Below are 17,921 nucleotides of genomic sequence, written 5' to 3' on the forward strand. Positions count from 1 at the left end.
GTAATGACCCTGTACCTAGTCTTAACAATCACAGGAGTAATTTTTTCTTCCTGGAGGAGGAATAAATAAGGGAAGTGGGCAAAGAATAGAAGCTGTCTCAATACTGTAGACAGAGAAAGTTTCTATGTTCTTGACCAAAGCAAACTGGGGAGATGGGAATAGCATGGTTTCTCCTTCATTTTCCAACCATTTGATCTCTTAACTCATGAGTTTTATACTCAGACCTCTGGCCCACTGAGGATGGGGCTGCCCTCCTGTGATACGTATGTCAGGAGCGATAAGACAGAAATGCCAGGGGTTGTATTCCAGGCAACAAGGGCAGTCAGCTCCAGCTTTCATAAGACCTTTCCCTCCTGTAGTGGCTTTGTGTGCCCGCCTGGGAACCAGTGGTGGGCTTCCCAGCTGTGCCTGCAGAAGGGTCCATACAGGGACAGAATAGGTTCGTTGAGCAAAGCACTGTGCTTTGCTCTGAACCAAAGGTTCATTTTCTGTTCTAGTTCTCATCTCAAGAATGTCCAGCCATGTTTCGCTGTGAGCCCAAACTGTAGCATCAAAGTACTCCAGTAATACCATGACAGCAACATAATCATGGGAGGAATACTCCTCCCATGACTAAATTCCAAAAGGCAATTTAAGTTCCTGCCTCAAGAAGCTCTGAATCTAATAGAATAAGACAAATGCTTAAACAAATAATTACAACCCAATCTGAGCATTTTAGGGTAAAAATAAAACCACAGCGGCTGAGAGGAGGCAGCATTAATTCTATCTGAGAGAGTGGGAAAAGGTTTCACTTAAGTGATAGCTGTTTAAAAAACTTTTTATTTTGAAAAAATTTCAAATGTACAGAGAAGTTGCAAGAATGGTAAACAGTAACTCAGATTCACCAGTTAACGTTTTGCTGTATTTGGTCTTTCTCTAGTTACACACACACACACATGCGTGCACACACACACACTATTATTGTTACTATTAATTTTGCTGAAACATTTTAAAGTTACAGACATCATCATCCTTTGCCCCTAAATACCTCAGGATGTATCTCTTAAGAGCAAGGACCTTCTCTTAGGTAACCACAGTGCAGTTTTCAGATTCGGGAAGTTTAATGTTGCTATAATGCTATTATATAGTAAAGAGTCCATTTTCTAATTTCACCACTTGTTCCAATAATGTATTTTATAGCAAATTTTTTTCAATCAAACATCCAACTCAGGGTTATGTTTGTCATATTTCTTTAGTCTCCTTTCATCTAGAACATTTCCTCAGCCTTCCCCCTCCCTCCTTCCTTTCTTTTTTCATGATACTGACATTTTTAGATTATAGGTCAGTTGTCTGGTAAAACGTTCCTCAGCATGGGTTTGTTTGATTGTTACCTCATGGATAGATTGCGTCATGCTTTCTTTTTCTTTTGAAATAATTTCAAACTTACATAGAAGTCAGAATTATATAGCTTTGCACCTTTTTTTAAGTTCCAAATGATTCTTCTCCAGATTCACCAATTTTTAACATTTTATCACATCTGCACTTATTTTATCATTTTCTCTTTTCTCTTCCCTTTATGTGTGTTTGTATGTTTATGTAGGCGTAGACAGTTTTTTAAAAAAAATCTGAACCAGTTAAGATAGGTGTCACCCTTTAAGTGACAGCTTTCGAATTTTTTAAAATTTAAATTAAAATTATGTATATTTAAGGTGTACAACATGCTTTTGTATGCATGTACATACTGAAACGGTTATGATAGTCAAGCTAAATAACATACCATTTCCTTGCCCCAGAGTAGTTAACCTTGTACTGTGGTGAAATCTAACCTCTTAGCAAATTTCCAGTATTCAATACAGTATTACTGACCACAGTCATCATGCTGTACGCTGGATCTCTAGACTTATTCATCCTACATGATGGCAACTTTGTACCCTTTGGCCAACATCTCCTTGTTTGCCCCACCTCCACACCTCTGGAAACCACCATTTTACTCTTTGCTTGTATGTATTTGACGTCTTTAGATTTCACATCTAAGTGAGATCATGCAGTTTTTATCTTCCCGCATCTAGACTGTTTCACTTCACATAATGTCCTCTGGGTTCATCCATGTTGTCACAAATGGCAGGAGTTTCATCTTCTTAAAGGCTGAATAATATTCCATTGTGTGTATCCATCAGTGGATAATTAGGTTGTTTCCATGTCTTGGCTGTTGTGAATAATGCTGCAGTGAACATGGGCGTGCAGGTATCTCTTTGAGGTACTAATTTCATTTCCTTTGGGTGTATACCCAGAATAGGATAGTTCTGCTTTTAGTGTTTTGAAGAACCTCCGTATTGTTTTCCGTACGGCTGGATGACTTTACATTCTCACCAGCAGTGCACGAAGGTTCCCTTTGCTCCACGTCTTTGGCAACATTTTGTTATTGCTTGTCTTTTGATGGTAGCCATCCTAACACGTGTGAGGTGACATCTCGTGGTTTTGATATGCATTTCCTTGATGATTAGTGATGTTGAGCACCTTGTTTTGTACTTGTTGACTGTTTGTATGTCATCTTTGGAAAAATGTCTGTTTAGGTTTTTTCCCATTTTTTATTTGGGTAGTTTGTTTTTTGCCACTGAGTTTTAGGAGTTCTTTATATATTTTTTATATTAACCCTTATAAGATATATGGTTTGAAAATATTTTCTCCTAATCTGTAGGTTGCCTTTGCTATGCAGAAGCTTTTTAGCTTGTTTATTTTTGCTTTTGTTGCCCGAGTTTGCGTTGTCGTGTTAAGTGACAGCTTTTGAAAAAGTTCTTGAGGGGATGAAGAAGCTTGCCAGTTGGACAGAACAACTTGGAGTGGGAAGGGAATTACAACCAGAGGGATCAGCATGTGTGGAGATGTAAGCCAATATGTATATGATGTAGCTGGTGAAGAGTCAATATTGTAGAGTAACCAGGATGGGGGAGAATGGGCAGGAAGGCAGTTGGACTTTGTTCCATATGAAAAAAGAAACGTTGAAGATATTAAAGCAAAGAGGTGATAGCATCTTATTATTTTCTAGAGAATTTAACTGTAGGGCAATTTGGAGGAGAGAGGGCAAAAGAGACCAACGAGGTGGACATTGCGTTAGACCAGGTGATGATGAAGACCTGAAGGAAGGGAATGCAGGGGAATCTTTGTTGAATTCCAGCTACGTGCTGGCCATTTTGCATATGATACCTCATTTAATTATCACAAAACCCTGAGATCAGAGAGGTGAAGGAACTTGGCCAAGAATAGTCTTGGTAAGTTTATGGCATAGTTAATATTTGAACCCAGGCCCAGGTGGCTCTAAAGGCCACTCTGGACTACCCTGGGGTCATGAGGGATGGAGCAGGACTGAGAGGTGGCCATAGGATTCTGGATGTCAAACTCTGATAGCCAGTTGGACACAGTGGACAAGGGAGACAGGAGGATAACAGTTGATGTTCATGATGAAAATGGGGGAATTCCCTGGCGGTCCAGTGGTTAGGACTCCATACTTCCACTGCAGGGGGCACGGGTTCCACCCCTCGTTGAGGAAGTAAGACCCCATGAGCTGTGCAGCACGGCCAAAAAAAAAAATGATGAAAATGGTTACTAGGAAGAAAAAGAATTGGCGAAGACAGAGAAAATGGTCGTTTTGTTAATAGTCTTTATGACTTTGGTTTGGAAGGCTGGGTTTGTGCAATACCTAGGACAAGATGTCTAGTGGGCAGTTTGGCTCAAGAGCTCAGAAGAAAGGTCTAGGTTAAAAGTAGAGATTGGGCTGCGTTCACCTAGTGGGTGCTGAATGAGAACAGAAGATGGCTAAGGGCGGAACCTGGGCACACAGACACTTAAAGGGTGGTGGAGAAAGAAGGTTCAGGGAAAGAAAAGAGAAAGAGTGGTGAGAGAGCCAAGACTGGACCATTTCAAGAAGGTCGGTGACTAGGACTACCACGTATTCTGCAGAAGAATTCCAGAAGGAAAAGATTCACTGGGATTAATGACTGGGGAAGTCACTGGTTACCTTAATGAGAGCCATTTCAGTAGATTGGCGGGAGCCAGCCTTCTTGGGTTCAAAGAGTGAATGGTGATGGAAGGAAGGGGACCCAGAGCAGAGATGACTTTTTAAAGAATTTTGGTGGATGATGATCGCAGTTAACATTATGAGGGCTTACAGTTTGCCAGGCACTGGGCTAACGATGTACACTCATTATCCAGGGTAATCCTTATCATACTCCTAAGAGGTAGGTGCTATTATTATCCCCATTTTCTTTCATTTATTTATTTATTTATTTAGCTGTGCTGGATCTTAGCCGCGGCATGTGGGACCTAGTTCCCTGAGGAGGGATACAACCCGGGCTCCCTGCATTGGGGGCCTGGAGTCTTAACCACTGGACCACCAGGGAAGTCCTTATTATCCCCCCCCTTTTTTTTTTTTTGCTGTACGCGGGCCTCTCACTGTTGTGGCCTCTCCCGTTGCAGAGCACAGGCTCTGGATGCACAGGCTCAGCAACCGTGGCTCACGGGCCCAGCCGCTCCGCGGCATGTGGGATCTTCCCGGACCGGGGCACGAACCCATGTCCCCTGCATCGGCAGGCGGACTCTCAACCACTGCGCCACCAGGGAAGCCCTATCCCCATTTTTTGATGACGAAATTATTGCTGAGAGTATGTAGAGAGGTTGAGTAATATGTCCAAGGTTATACCATCAATAAACAGAATAAGGATTCAAAGTCTCAACCTTTCTGAGTTCAAAGCCTGTGTTGTATGATGATGGTAGTTTAGGCCTGAGCCTGTACATAAGCAGTGGGGGAAGTGGGGGAAAACCCCTGTAGTGAGGAGGATACTGACTTTACATAGCAAAGAGAGAATAATTGATGGAGCCAGGTCTAAAGGAAGGATATTAGATCACATTAAAAATAGAGCTACTGGGCTTCCCGGGTGGTGCAGCGGTTAAGAATCCACCTGCCAATGCAGGGGACACAGGTTCGAGCCCTGATCCAGGAAGACCCCGCATGCCACGGAGCAACTAAGCCTGTGAGCCACAACTACTGAGCTTGCGCTCTAGAGCCCCTGAACCACAACTACTGAGCCCGCCTCCTGCAACTACTGAAGCCTATACTAGAGCCCGTGCTCCGCAACAAGAGAAGCCACCTCAATGAGAAGCCCGTGCACCGCAACAAAGAGTAGCCCCCGCTCACCGCAACTAGAAAAAGCCGGCACGCAGCAACGAAGACCCAACGCAGCCAAAAATAAATAAGTAATTAAATAATTAAAAAAAAATAGTGCCACTTTGGGACTTCTTTGTCAAAAGCCAGAACAGATGAGAGGAGAATGTGTGAATATGTACCCAGATGTCAGCTAAAGTAGCATTCTCTTTTGAGATTTAAGTGTTGAAATCAGCTTGTCCCCATCCCACATCCATTGGGGAGTTCAATGCCTGCTCCAAGATTTCTGTTAATTCCTGGGAGCTGATTTTATGGTTCCTTTGGCTTTTGCGTTTCTGCTTCCACTAAATTCTTCATCTCACTTGTAACTCAATTCCCTTGTTCTTATTCCTTGGTTCCATGCTGACCCAGTTGTAGAACTCAGACCCACCCCGATCTTTTTTTCCTGGATTTCTCCCCAAATCACTTACCTAAGGCATTTGTGCATGTGTCAGATATTAGTGAAGGCTTAGGGGATTTTATGTCCTTAGCAACACAAACAATGTAAAGTCCAATAATAGATATTTCTATTTTAAACCTACTTTCAGCTCCACTGTCCCTGGAGCTCTCTCCCCAAGCTTTTACCTCCCACGTTGTTGTTTGAGCCCCATTTCTCCTTATCTCCCTCCCATTTCCTCTCCTTTTTGCTCCCTTTCAGTCCTCATGTCCTTTGTCTTTTTTTTCTTTTTCTTGTATGTAAAGCTCTGTTTAGCTATCTCTTTTCTTCAGTTTTATTGTAAGTCTAGCTTTCTTCTTTCATACTTCAAGCGTTCATATCAAGGTAGTTTCCTCAATAAGGCATTTTCTATCCCTAAGAGGAGCTCTGATATCAGCTGCTAAAATAATAATTTTTCACCCCAATATTTATAGATAGGTTTAAAAGTGGGAAGATGGAATTTAAAAGAGATCATGTCTGTTGCTTCTGCTTTCTCTGTGAATACGAGACGTGCTCATCTGTTGCGATAAGGATGGGCTTGTAAAGATCTGACAGCCAAGGTGAGGGATTCTGTCAATAGAAATTTACCAGATTTCTAAAATATTATAAAATACCATATTTACATAGGATGATTCCTTTAACTAAGCCTACAGACTTGTAGAATTGATTCCCTTGCTAGAGATGGATTCTTCAGTTTGCTGAGTACTTAGGTCAATATGAGAAAAGTAGAAAAAGCAACGGAGAAGGAAAAAGTCGATGTAAGCAAACTAAAGCCAGAGTAATGGAGATCACAAGCCATCACTAATCCTCTCTCTCCCAATGTAGGCATGAATTCATGTTAAGCAGTTTTGGCACTGTGTTGGGGCCAGAGAGCTGTTCATCTTGTAGCTGAAAAAGGATAAAGGAGTTGCATTAGTTATTTATTGTTCCATAACACATTACCTCACACTTTGTCATTTAAAACACAACTATTTATTATGTCTCAATGTCTGTAGGTCAGGAATTCAGCAGCAGCTTAGCTGGGCCATTCTGGCTCAGGGTCTTCCATTAGGCTGCAGTCATCCAGAGGCTTGACTGGAGCTGGGGTGGTCTGTTCCCAATTTTTTTTTTTTTGGACAGGATGCTTTGCTTGCCATCTATATATTGCCACTGATCTTTTTCCATGATGTATTGACATTTATCACTTATTTATTTATTTATTTTTGGCTGTGTTGGGTCTTCGTTGCCGCGCGCAGGCTCTTCTCTAGTTGCGGCGAACGGGGGCTCCCCCTCGTTGCGGTGCGCGGGCCTCGCACTGCGGTGGCTTCCCCTGCTGCAGAGCATGGGCTCTAGGCGCCCGGGCTTCAGGAGTTGTGGCTCGAGGGCTCTGGAGCGCAGGCTCAGCAGCTGTGGCGCACAGGCCCAGCTGCTCCGCAGCATGTGGGATCCTCCCGGACCAGGGCTCGAACCCGCGTCTCCTGCATTGGCAGGCGGACTCCCAACCACTGTGCCACCCGGGAAGCCCTGTTCCCAATTTTACTCACCTGGCTTTGGGCAGGAAGCCTCAGTTCCCTATCACAAGGACCTCTCTGTAGTGTTGCTCATGACATGGCAGCTGGCTTCTTCCAGAGTGAGGGATGGAAGAAAGAGAGAAACCATTGTGAAAGCTGAAAAGCCTTGTATAACTTAATCTCAGGAGCGACATGTCATCACTTTTCCTGCGTTCTCTTGGTCACACACACCATCCCTGGTATAGAGTGGGAGGGGACCCCAAGGGTGTGAATACCAGGGGCAGGGATCACTGGGGACATTTTGGAGGTCTGCTACCACAGAGTCTTTCCATAAACATTTTCTTGAGTGTGTCTGTGTGGGCTCATACTTTAAAATGCCATGAAGGGGGGTATTTAGACAGACTGGTAGTTAGTTGACTTTTGGATTTAACGGACTAGTAAAATAAAAAGTAACTGATGGTGGTAGGCAGCAAAATAGGTATGTTTCAGTATTTTTTCATATAAAGAAGATAAAGAAAAAACTGCCATTTACCATTACCATAATTTCATAAAAACACATGTTAACACAAGAAAAGGGAAAGGACGTAATCTCAAAGGACAATCTTTTCAATTGAATAAATTAGCTTTATTAAAAACTCACTAACTTGCCTTGGCTTTTCTCATTTAACTGTAGACTGATGAAAACTTTATTTGATCTTGCTCTAAAAACTGTCATTCAGGAACCACTGAGACAGACATGGAATGTCTTTAGAGATGACTATGAGAATCATGTAGAAACACATAATAGTCCATTCAAAGTAAGTGAAAAAAGGAGAAATGGAAATGGTTGATACATAAAGATAGCAATTTTATAAAATTGTGCTCATGAGCTGGAAGGAAGCCATAGAGTTGGCAAATATTTATCAGTTTTTGTGATTTTTTTGCTATTAATTTATGTACCTACTAACATTTACATGCTTATTGTTTAAGCTAATTAAGTATGAAATATAAGGAAATATTGAGCATCATTGAAACATAGTTAAATGTACATAAAAATAATACAAATGCATGTAGTATTTGAACTTTTAAAGGATTTTCATACTTAGCACTTTTCACATATGGTTAAAATATTTTTTGATTATTTACATCACTTACGTCAGCCATCCTTTTACTAAATAATCACCTCTTCACCTTACAGTTATGCTTTTCTTCATAACCTACACAATGTAATGATGTGTGTCCCTTTGTAACAAGAGGGTGAAATAATCCGACATTATCCATTAGAGTTGAGCTTTGGGGTGTTAGTTTTGGACCACAGAATTGATATATTTGTAGAAATGTGGTCACACTTTCATTTGCTTCCATTTTTGACCTGTGGCATAGTCTTTGCAAGGCTTCTGAAGGCTTGGGTTGAGGAAGGGGTCAATGATTATTTTCTTGGATTGACTGGGACCACTAGGATCATGCTCTCACTATTTAGGTTGAGAATTCATATTTAGGAATATTTGGGAAAATAGTATTTTTCTTTAATAAAATCTTGTTGCAAACCTTCATGAATTGGTTTAAAATCTCCACATTTTTCTTTTGAAAATCTGGTTAGCAGAAACTACTTTAAAAAAATACATAAACCCATATGTTATTAAAAAGTTATATATTTTAAAAGTTTTGAGCAAGATTACATTTGGAAATTGCTCTTTCAATTTTGATTGTCCAGCCAAATTGGTTAACTAAGATGTTAATTGATGTTCTTTAAGTACCTCTAAGACACTTGGCTAATTTTCAGTTGGAATGCCTTGTTTACAGGAAGTATTTTTAAGTGAAAGTAGTGAGCAGTTGATTTTTTGAATCTATGAGTAACTTTTGGTATTAGGACAATTTTGGAGTCATGGAGCTGCCTACAAATGTGACATTGGAACTCAGCCGTCAGCGCTTGGCCTGACTTGTCTTTTTTCTGGTTATAGCTCTCACTGCATTAAGGTCTTCAACTAGTCATTCATGCCATGTTGTGGCATGTTGTACCTAACTGGGCACATTTTTACTACTCACTGGCCTAATTTAGGGCAAATGTTAGGTGCCTGTATATTTGCTTTTGGGAACATTTGCATCACTATTTGAAATTTCCAGGAGCAAGCTTAGGAAATTTTGATGGCATTTTTTTTTTTTTTTTTTTTTTTTTTTTGCGGTACGCGGGCCTCTCACTGTTGTGGCCTCTCCTGTTGCGGAGCACAGGCTCCGGACGCGCAGGCTCAGCGGCCATGGCTCACAGGCCCAGCTGCTCCGCGGCATGTGGGATCTTCCCGGACCGGGGCACGAACCCGTGTCCCCTGCATGGGCAGGCGGACTCTCAACCACTGCGCCACCAGGGAAGCCCTTTGATGGCATTTTGATATCTACTGATCGTCCAGTGTGACTGCCTCGGCAAAGCTGTGCTGACATGGTGAGCAGAGAATAAAAACACACAGGGGAGAAGGCTTTTGAGGGAAGAAGGGAACTTAGAGACAGATACATTATATTTGAGAGACAATAACTAACTTTTAGAATGTTAATTGGTCATTATAGATTACATGTCTTGTGTAGACAACAGGTTTGCCTCAGGCTAAGCTTCCTGATGTGAAACTAGTACAAAACTTATTTTTCTTTTTTAAAAAAAAATTTATTGGAGTACAGCTGATTTACAATGTTGTGTTAGTTTCAGATGTACAGCAAAGTGAATCAGTTATACGTATACATATATCCACTCTTTTTTTAGATTCTTTTCCCATATAGGCCATTATAGAGTATTGAGTTGAGTTCCCTGTGCTCTACAGTAGGTTCCTATTAGCAAAACTTATTTTTCACAGCCACGTGCAAGGTAGTGAGGAAATGAGTTAAATCCTCTTTTTGATGATAATACGTGCTTTGTTTTGGACCTCAGGTTAAACTCAGTGTTCTTACTACAAATTATCACAAACCACCCAAACTGTCCCACCCTTTGCCAGATTACAAAACAGCCTCTTTTTAACTTCAAAGCAAGGACTTGCAGACTGAGCCATTTAGCAGGCTAAAGAGTGCTATCCGTGGAGCCTCAGAAGATGACCTTTTGTCTTTTTTGGCATTGATGTACCAAAGAGAAGTGTCACCTTGGAACTCTAATCTAGAAATTGTCATGCATTGTTCTAAATATAAGCCACAAAAGTGTTCAATCATATATAGAAAAGATCTTGAGTAGTGGTTGTCAGCACTTTCTTTTAAAATCAAAGCATTACGGAGAGAACAAGTTCTTATCTGACTTAAACTCACTGATAATTCCTGAATCGTACCTTTTGAAGGTTGCTGGGGGTCACCAGTGGCTTGGTTGTGATTGATCTAGAAGCTTTGCTGAGTGGACTGGGGGCCTGGCCATCATCATGGAAACTGACAACTGGCACCTCCCTCCCTGAGACTTGCAGTAACTTTTATCATCAGTTTCTCCTTCCATAGCATGAAAACTCCCTTCTCCTGGGTATTAACATTTTGGGGAAAATAGGTAATCAGTGGGGACCCGCTAAGAGAGCGTTTTGCTAAAATTTTTTAAATAAACAATTTCCTGGTATAAGAACACAGTCTTACTTAGTATAATTTGTCCCATTATATGCATTTTATGTTTCTCTGGCATCTACAACTCAAACTGTAATTCCCTTGTGAAAGAAGTGCTTACCAACTTCTTCAGACAGCCAGTTTTTAAATCTTTTTTTTATCATTTCTCCATTTAACAGAATCAGATGCCTTAGTTAAATCCATTAACGCAACATGCAATTCACGTTGCCATTTTCAGCATTTCCCTCGCACTGCAGCGTAGTCAAGTTGTTAAGATTTCAGGCTCCGGGATCAGACTGCTTGGGTCCAAATCCTGGCACTATCACTTACTGGGTGTGTGATTTGCGCAAGTTACTTATCCCCCCTCTGGGCTTCCGTTTTCTCATCCGAGAAATGGGCATCGTAATGGTACTTACTGTGTAGGGTTGTCATAGGGACGAAATGAGATAATACGTGCCACAAACAAACCTGTTCACACTAATTTAAATAAGTAAGGTTTTCTTTTTTGTGCTCGTATGGTTACATGAGCAATCTGATGGATACCCAGTGACAGGTGGGGCGCATGCGTACCAGAGCTGGAGAGTAGGCAGCTTCTGGGGCGTGTCTCTCCATCTCCCACAGGTTTGTTTACTTCCTTCTGTGTATTGGCTCTATTTTCTGCAGATCAACTTTCTTTGCTTATCACTGTGCATATGTCCAGAAATTCTTTGCCTCAAATCTGTGCAATTTCTTAGATGAAGCACTCTCTATCACCTGACTCAGCTTCAAAGTGTCTGGCTCCCACGTGTCCAGGTGAGATCAAGTCCAGTCAGCTGGGGCTGGAGGGGAGGAGGCCGTGCAGTAGGAGTGGCGGCTCTTTCCAAAGGCTGACGGGGTTTAGGGTCTCTAAGAAGGTGGCGGATGGGGCCAGCAGTAATTGGCATCTCTAGGATAATCATAGCAACAGTGTTCAAGGGTGATTAAAGGCTCCTTGGCTTAACCATTAATTACTTAATCTAAAAAACTTTTTAAATTGAAGGATACCATACATATAGAAAAGGACACATATGATAAGTGTACAGCCTGATGGATTGGGACAAACTGAACGCACCTGTGTAACTGTACCCAGCTCAAGAAACAGCAGGGGGCTTCCCTGGTGGCGCTGTGGTTGAGAGTCCGCCTGCCGATGCAGGGGACACGGGTTCGTGCCCTGGTCTGGGAAGATCCCACATGCCGCGGAGCGGCTGGGCCCGTGAGCCATGGCCGCTGAGCCTGCACGTCCGGAGCCTGTGCTCCGCAACAGGAGAGGCCACAGCAGTGAGACGCCCGCGTACCTCAAAAAAAAAACCAAACAAAAAAACCCAAAAGCAAAACAACAAAAAAAACCCCAACAAGAAACAGCAGGACCAGCGCCCACGCAGCCCCTTTTGTTCCCCTCTAGTAATTACTTCCTAAGAGTAGATTAGTTTTGCCTGTTTTCATATTTTCTATGAGTGGAATCATACCCTATATACTTTTTCATGTCTGGCTTCTTTTGCTAAACACTGAGACATTCATCAATTTTGTTGTGTATATTTGCAAAGCATTCATTCACATTGCCGTAAAATATTCCACTGTGTGCATACACTATACTTTATCTAGTCTACCGCTGATGGACATTTGGGTGGTTTTTATTCTGTTTCTGTCTGTTTCTAGTGTTGCTGCCATGGACTGGTTTTGTTGAACATGTACATGTTAGTACTGATTACTTTTACCACCAGAGGCTTATATATGGTGTGGTTAGTTATCTTCCATTACATATAATTGGATTGATGGTCTCTTAGGGGTGAATATTGTTATGATTTTATCTAGTGATTTCTTATTTTTTTTTTTTTTTTTTTGCGGTATGCGGGCCTCTCACTGTTGTGGCCTCTCCCGTTGCGGAGCACAGGCTCCGGATGCGCAGGCTCAGCGGCCATGGCTCACGGGCCCAGCCGCTCCGCGGCACATGGGATCCTCCCGGACCGGGGCACGAACCCGTATCCCCTGCATCGGCAGGCGGACTCTCAACCACTGCGCCACCAGGGAGGCCCGATTTCTTATTTTTTAAAAAAATTAATTAGTTTATTTTTGGCTGTGTTGGGTCTTCGTTGCTGTGCACGAGATTTCTCTAGTTGCAGCGAGCGGGGTCTAGTCTACTCTTTGTTGCAGGGCGTGGGCTTCTCAATGCGGTGGCTTCTCTTTGTTGTGGAGCATGGGCTCTAGGCATGCGGGCTTCAGTAGTTGTGGCTTGTGGGCTCTAGAGCGCAGGCTCAGTAGTTGAGGTGCACGGGCTTAGTTGCTCCATGGCATGTGGCATCTTCACGGACCAGGGCTTGAACCCATGTCCCCTGCATTGGCAGGCAGATTCTTAACTACTGCATCACCAGGGAAGTCCGATTTCTTATCTTTTTATGTTGTGACTTTCATGGCATGAGGGCGGGGTCATGTTCTAGACATGTTGCATATATGAAAGAACCTTGCATATATTTTGGTAGGTGCCCAGCTACTTATTGATGGAATGAATGAATGAACAAATGATGAATGGTGTATGCCTCCTTTTCTGGGAACAAGCCCTATTTATAGGAGAGGCTCCAACTGCTATATTTAGACAAGGTTCACCGGCTGCTCAACCAAGGCTGATGGATCAAGGGGTGGAAAAGGGACCCAAGCCAGGCCAGTCATGTCTCTTTTCTGGGAATTTAAAATTTGGAACCAAAAATAAAGAGACTGGGCACTGCTGAGTCCCTATGACCATGCTTTAGAGAGAAGACCCATAGGCTCCCGCTATTAGAAGCCTACAATATGTTGTAAAAGGTCATAATATTGAGAGGTCTCATATCAGCGAAGATGAGCTTCATTGTGTGTCCTGTTGTCTTGGCTTTCTTTCTTGAGGAGAGCCCCTGTGAATGTGATTGTATTTCCTGAGCCAGAACTTAAAATAGTAAGGCAACAGCCCAGGAGAGGACTTGAAGCCAGGAACTGGGTGTGAGACTGCAGAGAACAGATTGTAGAGATCGTACACATCAAGGCTTTAAGTCTTGAAAATTGATTTAACGTGCAGGTAAAGAGAGATGTCAAAGATGACACCAGGGGAATTCCCTGTTGGTTCAGTGGTTAGGACTCCGTGTTTTCACTGCCGAGGGAACTAAGATCCTGCAAGCTGCGTGGCGTAGCCAAAAAAAAAAAAAAAAAAATGATGCCAGGTTTTGAGTTTCTATGTTAGGAAAGATAATGGTCACACTATTATAAATAAGGGCATTTGAGGAGAGCACAGGGGGAAGGGATAAAGATGAGTTCAGTGTGGGATACATTAAGCTTAAGGTCCTGGTGAGACAACCAGATTGTTCTGGTCAAGAATATTGACTTTGAAGTTGGGGAGACTTGGAGTTCCATCTGTACTTTGCACTTCACTCTGTGACCTTGGGCACCTTATTTATTTAGCCTCTTGACATGTTGGTTCCCTATCAGTAAGCTGATATCACCCTGCAAAGATTTAAATGAGACAATGCCAACAAAGGGTTTAGCTTAGTATTCATAAAATAGGTATTCATAGGATGATGGTGGTGATGTCTCCAGTGCAGCTGGAAAATAGGGACTGGGGCGATGCGGTGAGGGACCTGCTTCGAGGTTGAGATGATGGTAGGAAGAGAATGCTGAGAGGAAAAGAAAGGGGCCCACATCACAGCTAGAGAGATGAACTGTGGGAGAAAAGAGGCTCACAAGATCCAAAGGAGGCAGGTGCTCAGCAGCACCCAGGGCTCTAGGGATGTCAAGGTTCGACCAAATTTTGGTTGGGTATCCTTTTTCACCCTAAATCTTGAACTATTATTGGAATCAAATAAGTCGGCGTTAGGGGCAGCAATGTTAAGTCACTCAGATGTAGAAGAAGACAGTTAGGATGAGTCCGCCAGGAAGCAGCTATCTGCAGGCCCTCTTTTGTCCGCGTGGAGATGAACCAGTGCTTGGTGATGAACCAGCCCTGGCTTCTGGGCTTCTGTTGTGTCTCCTCCCACACTGCCAGACCCTGCCTGCTGCCGCAGACCTCTGCAGGAGAGCCGAAAAGATAAAGTGTGAAGAAAAAAAAAAAAAAAGAACAACTTTAGGCTAGTCTTTTTTTTTTTTTTTTTTTTTTTTTTTTTTTTGGCGGCACACGGGCCTCTCACTGTTGTGGCCTCTCCCGTTGCGGAGCACAGGCTCCGGACGCGCAGGCTCAGCGGCCATGGCTCACGGGCCCAGCCGCTCCGCGGCATGTAGGATCTTCCCGGACCGGGGCACGAAACCGTGTCCCCTGCATCGGCAGGCGGACTCTCAACCACTGCGCCACCAGGGAAGCCCGGTTGCTAGGTTTTTAAAAGTTTTGTTTTGCAAATGGAAGCCTTAGCCCAAACTGTCCCATGTCAGCCTCTGGGCTCCACCAGGAAAGGTGTGTGGATGAGACTGGGCAAATGTGGAGGGGTCTCAGGGCGTGCAGTTTGTCTAACGTACAGACCACCCAAGTACGGGGATCCCAGCCCGCCCCTGCCTTGCCTCCCCAGCTTGTTCGGGTCCTGGTGTGTGTCGGGTTCCCTGGTTGGAAAACCCTGGAGTAGAAGCCCCGCCCTTTGGAAATTAAAAGCATGTTTCAAAAAAGTTGAAGCAAATTTGATCTTTTTATTTTATTTTATTTTATTTTTTAAATTTTATTTATTTATTTATTTATGGCTGTGTTGGGTCTTCATTTCCGTGCGAGGGCTTTCTCTAGTTGTGGCAAGCGGGGGCCACTCTTCATCGCGGTGCGCGGGCCTCTCACTATCGCGGCCTCTCTTGTTGCGGAGCACAGGCTCCAGACGCGCAGGCTCAGTAGTTGTGGCTCAGGGGCCCAGTTGCTTCGCGGCATGTGGGATCTTCCCAGACCAGGGCTTGAACCCGTGTCCCCTGCATTGGCAGGCAGACTCTTAACCACTGCAGCACCAGGGAAGCCCCAAATTTGATCTTAGATCATATTGCATTTACGGATTTTAAATAATGGCTTAAACGCATTCCTGAGTGAGCATTAATAATCAGGTGTGTCTTCCAGGATTGGTGGAGTTCCTTCACCCACTCCCATCATTTCAGTTAAACAAAAAGTTTTGTCCTGACTTTGCAAGTGTGGAAGTTGACAGCGACGCGTCTCTTAGGGCTGTAGGAATATGTACGCTTTTCCGCTCACAGGGGTTGGCTCTTAAGTATTTCAGACCGCATCGCCTTTTCCTCCCAGTTTTGGTTGATCACGCCAACACGACTGGACTAAACCATTGTTTTTGCAAAGCCCCGGGATTTTTTTCCCTAGGCATTCACGCCGTCCGGCCTTTTCTTTGTTGTTAAATAATCAGAGTATTTCACAACTCCAGACCATTGCCGGAGACCGGTCAGCTCGCTGAGGAAGGCCTTGTCTGTGGTGATGGCTTTATTTTTAGACCTAAAGTTCACCGGGCCGCTCCAAGCGGCTGAGGTTCTGGAGTCAGAACGCGATCCAGAACCGGCGGGAGCATTCTCTTCGCACCCCCCGGAGAGGTTTTTCGGAAAGGGTGAGGGGCATTGGTAGGACGCGGGTCTGAGGGCCCAGAGGGGCGGGCACGCGCTTCCTCCCCGCGGGCGTCTCCCACAATCCCCGGCGCGGCCGCTCGCGGTGCTCAAGGCCTTGGCGGCCCTTCGGGCGCGGTCGGCAAAGTTGCTGACGCCCCCACCACGCCCCCTTTTCCCCCGCCCACCGCCAACTCCCCGCCCCCCACGCTCCCCTCGCGCCCCTACCCCACCCCGCTCGCGAGCGCCCGGGTTCGGCCATTTCCGGCGCGGCGCACTTCGGCAAGTTCCGCCGGCGCTGGTCGGAAATGGCTGCCAGCCTGCAGGGGGAGCTGAGGATCCGGCGCGGCCTGGAAGGCGGGCTGCAGGCGGCGAGAGCGGCTTTTGGGAACCCGAGTCTCGCGCAGGCGGCGGTGGCGGCTCGTCCCTGAACTGGAAGCCGGTAGGACTCCTGGCGGCGGCGGGAGCCCGGAGCAGCCGGGGCGGCAGCCCGGAAGGGGCTCGTGGTAGGGATCCCGGGGCCGGCCGCGTCCGGGGCCGGCCGCTTTGGGGCCGCGGGAGCCGGCGAGAGGCTGCTGCCCGGTGCGGCGGGGGCGTGCAGCCTCGGAGTAGGCCTTCTCAGACGTCTCGGGAGAGGACTTCCAGAGCCTTAGCCACCAGCGAGGGGGGTGGGTAAGGGGTAACGGGCCCCCTCGGGGGTTTTGGGGGGGTCTAAACGCGACCACCCCACCCCCAGACGCCCCCTATAGTCCCAGTTTCCTCGCACCCACCTCCACCCCTTTTTCTAAAGGCTCGGCCTCAGCTGTGCAGCCCTCTCACCTCCTTTCCCCGCTGTTTGTCCAGCTGTTTGTGCAGAGCATCTTCGGTCCACGAAGGGGCCTCCCGAACTGCCCCCCTCCCCTTTTCTGCGTGCACACACTCCCAGGTCTGCTTTCTGCTGCATTCAGACACAGCCGCCAGCAGCTGCTCTTCCTCTGGCTCTTTTCACCAGGCTCACATCCTTTCATGAGGAGCCCATAGTCAGAATAGCCACTTCCTGCCCAAGGGTCCAGGTGCTGCTGTTCTGTGCTTCTGGGGCCCTGGGGCCCAGGCTCTGAAGCGATGGGCCCAGCGCTGCTTGGGCAGGAGAGGGGCTGCGGAGTGCGCGTCTACACGGCTGAAATCTTAGCCGAGTTATTCGGATTACCCGGCACGGTTCAGTGCGAATCCGGAACCCTATGGAGACCGGGCAGGGCTGCCAGACTGCAGAGAGGCTGTTTCTCTTCTCCACGTTGAGCCAGTGGTTCAGAACCTTTTTAGGTTTGGGTGGCTCTCAAAAGACTTGAATTTGATGGACTCCTCCCCCCTCTTTTCTTTTCAGAAATTCTAAGGGGCTTCATCAAGTCCTCTCGGTTCCGCTCCTTTGGAGGAGGAGAGGCAGAACACATGTCCAGTTTTTTTCCCCATATGTGGCTTATCTAAGAGGTCTCCTTATATTCTCCTCGCTTTCTTTCTCCAATTTAGGTAGCTTCATTTTTGAAGGCTGGGCTCCCCATGTTTTCTTTCGTTTTTTAAAAAATCTGTGCATTGTAGTCGCGGAGACGGCCTTTCCCCCCGTTTTGCTCAGCCAGTGTCTCGCACTCTGGTTCAGTTATTCTAACTGTACTGAGTGCCTGGGATCGTAACCTGGGTGGTCCTGATAGTCTTGAGTGGAGCTCAGCGTTCTCAGCAACTTTTACCGGGGAGACTTTTAAATATTTCAGGG

The 17,921-nt window shown here is 45.2% G+C and overlaps 1 protein-coding gene across 1 annotated transcript in view; it reads left to right on the top strand.

Moving 5' to 3' along the window:
* The first annotated feature begins 16,531 nt into the window (after positions 1-16,531).
* EXTL3 (exostosin like glycosyltransferase 3) overlaps positions 16,532-17,921 on the top strand; it is a 65,368-nt gene continuing 63,978 nt past the window's right edge. The window contains exon 1 of the mRNA XM_082607667.1: positions 16,532-16,619. The gene's annotated coding sequence lies outside the window, so the exon portion shown is untranslated. The remainder of the gene's footprint in view (positions 16,620-17,921) is intronic.

This window comes from Mesoplodon mirus (assembly GCF_964341445.2).
Source record: "Mesoplodon mirus genome assembly, chromosome: 1".
NCBI classification, from domain to species: Eukaryota; Metazoa; Chordata; class Mammalia; order Artiodactyla; family Ziphiidae; genus Mesoplodon; species Mesoplodon mirus.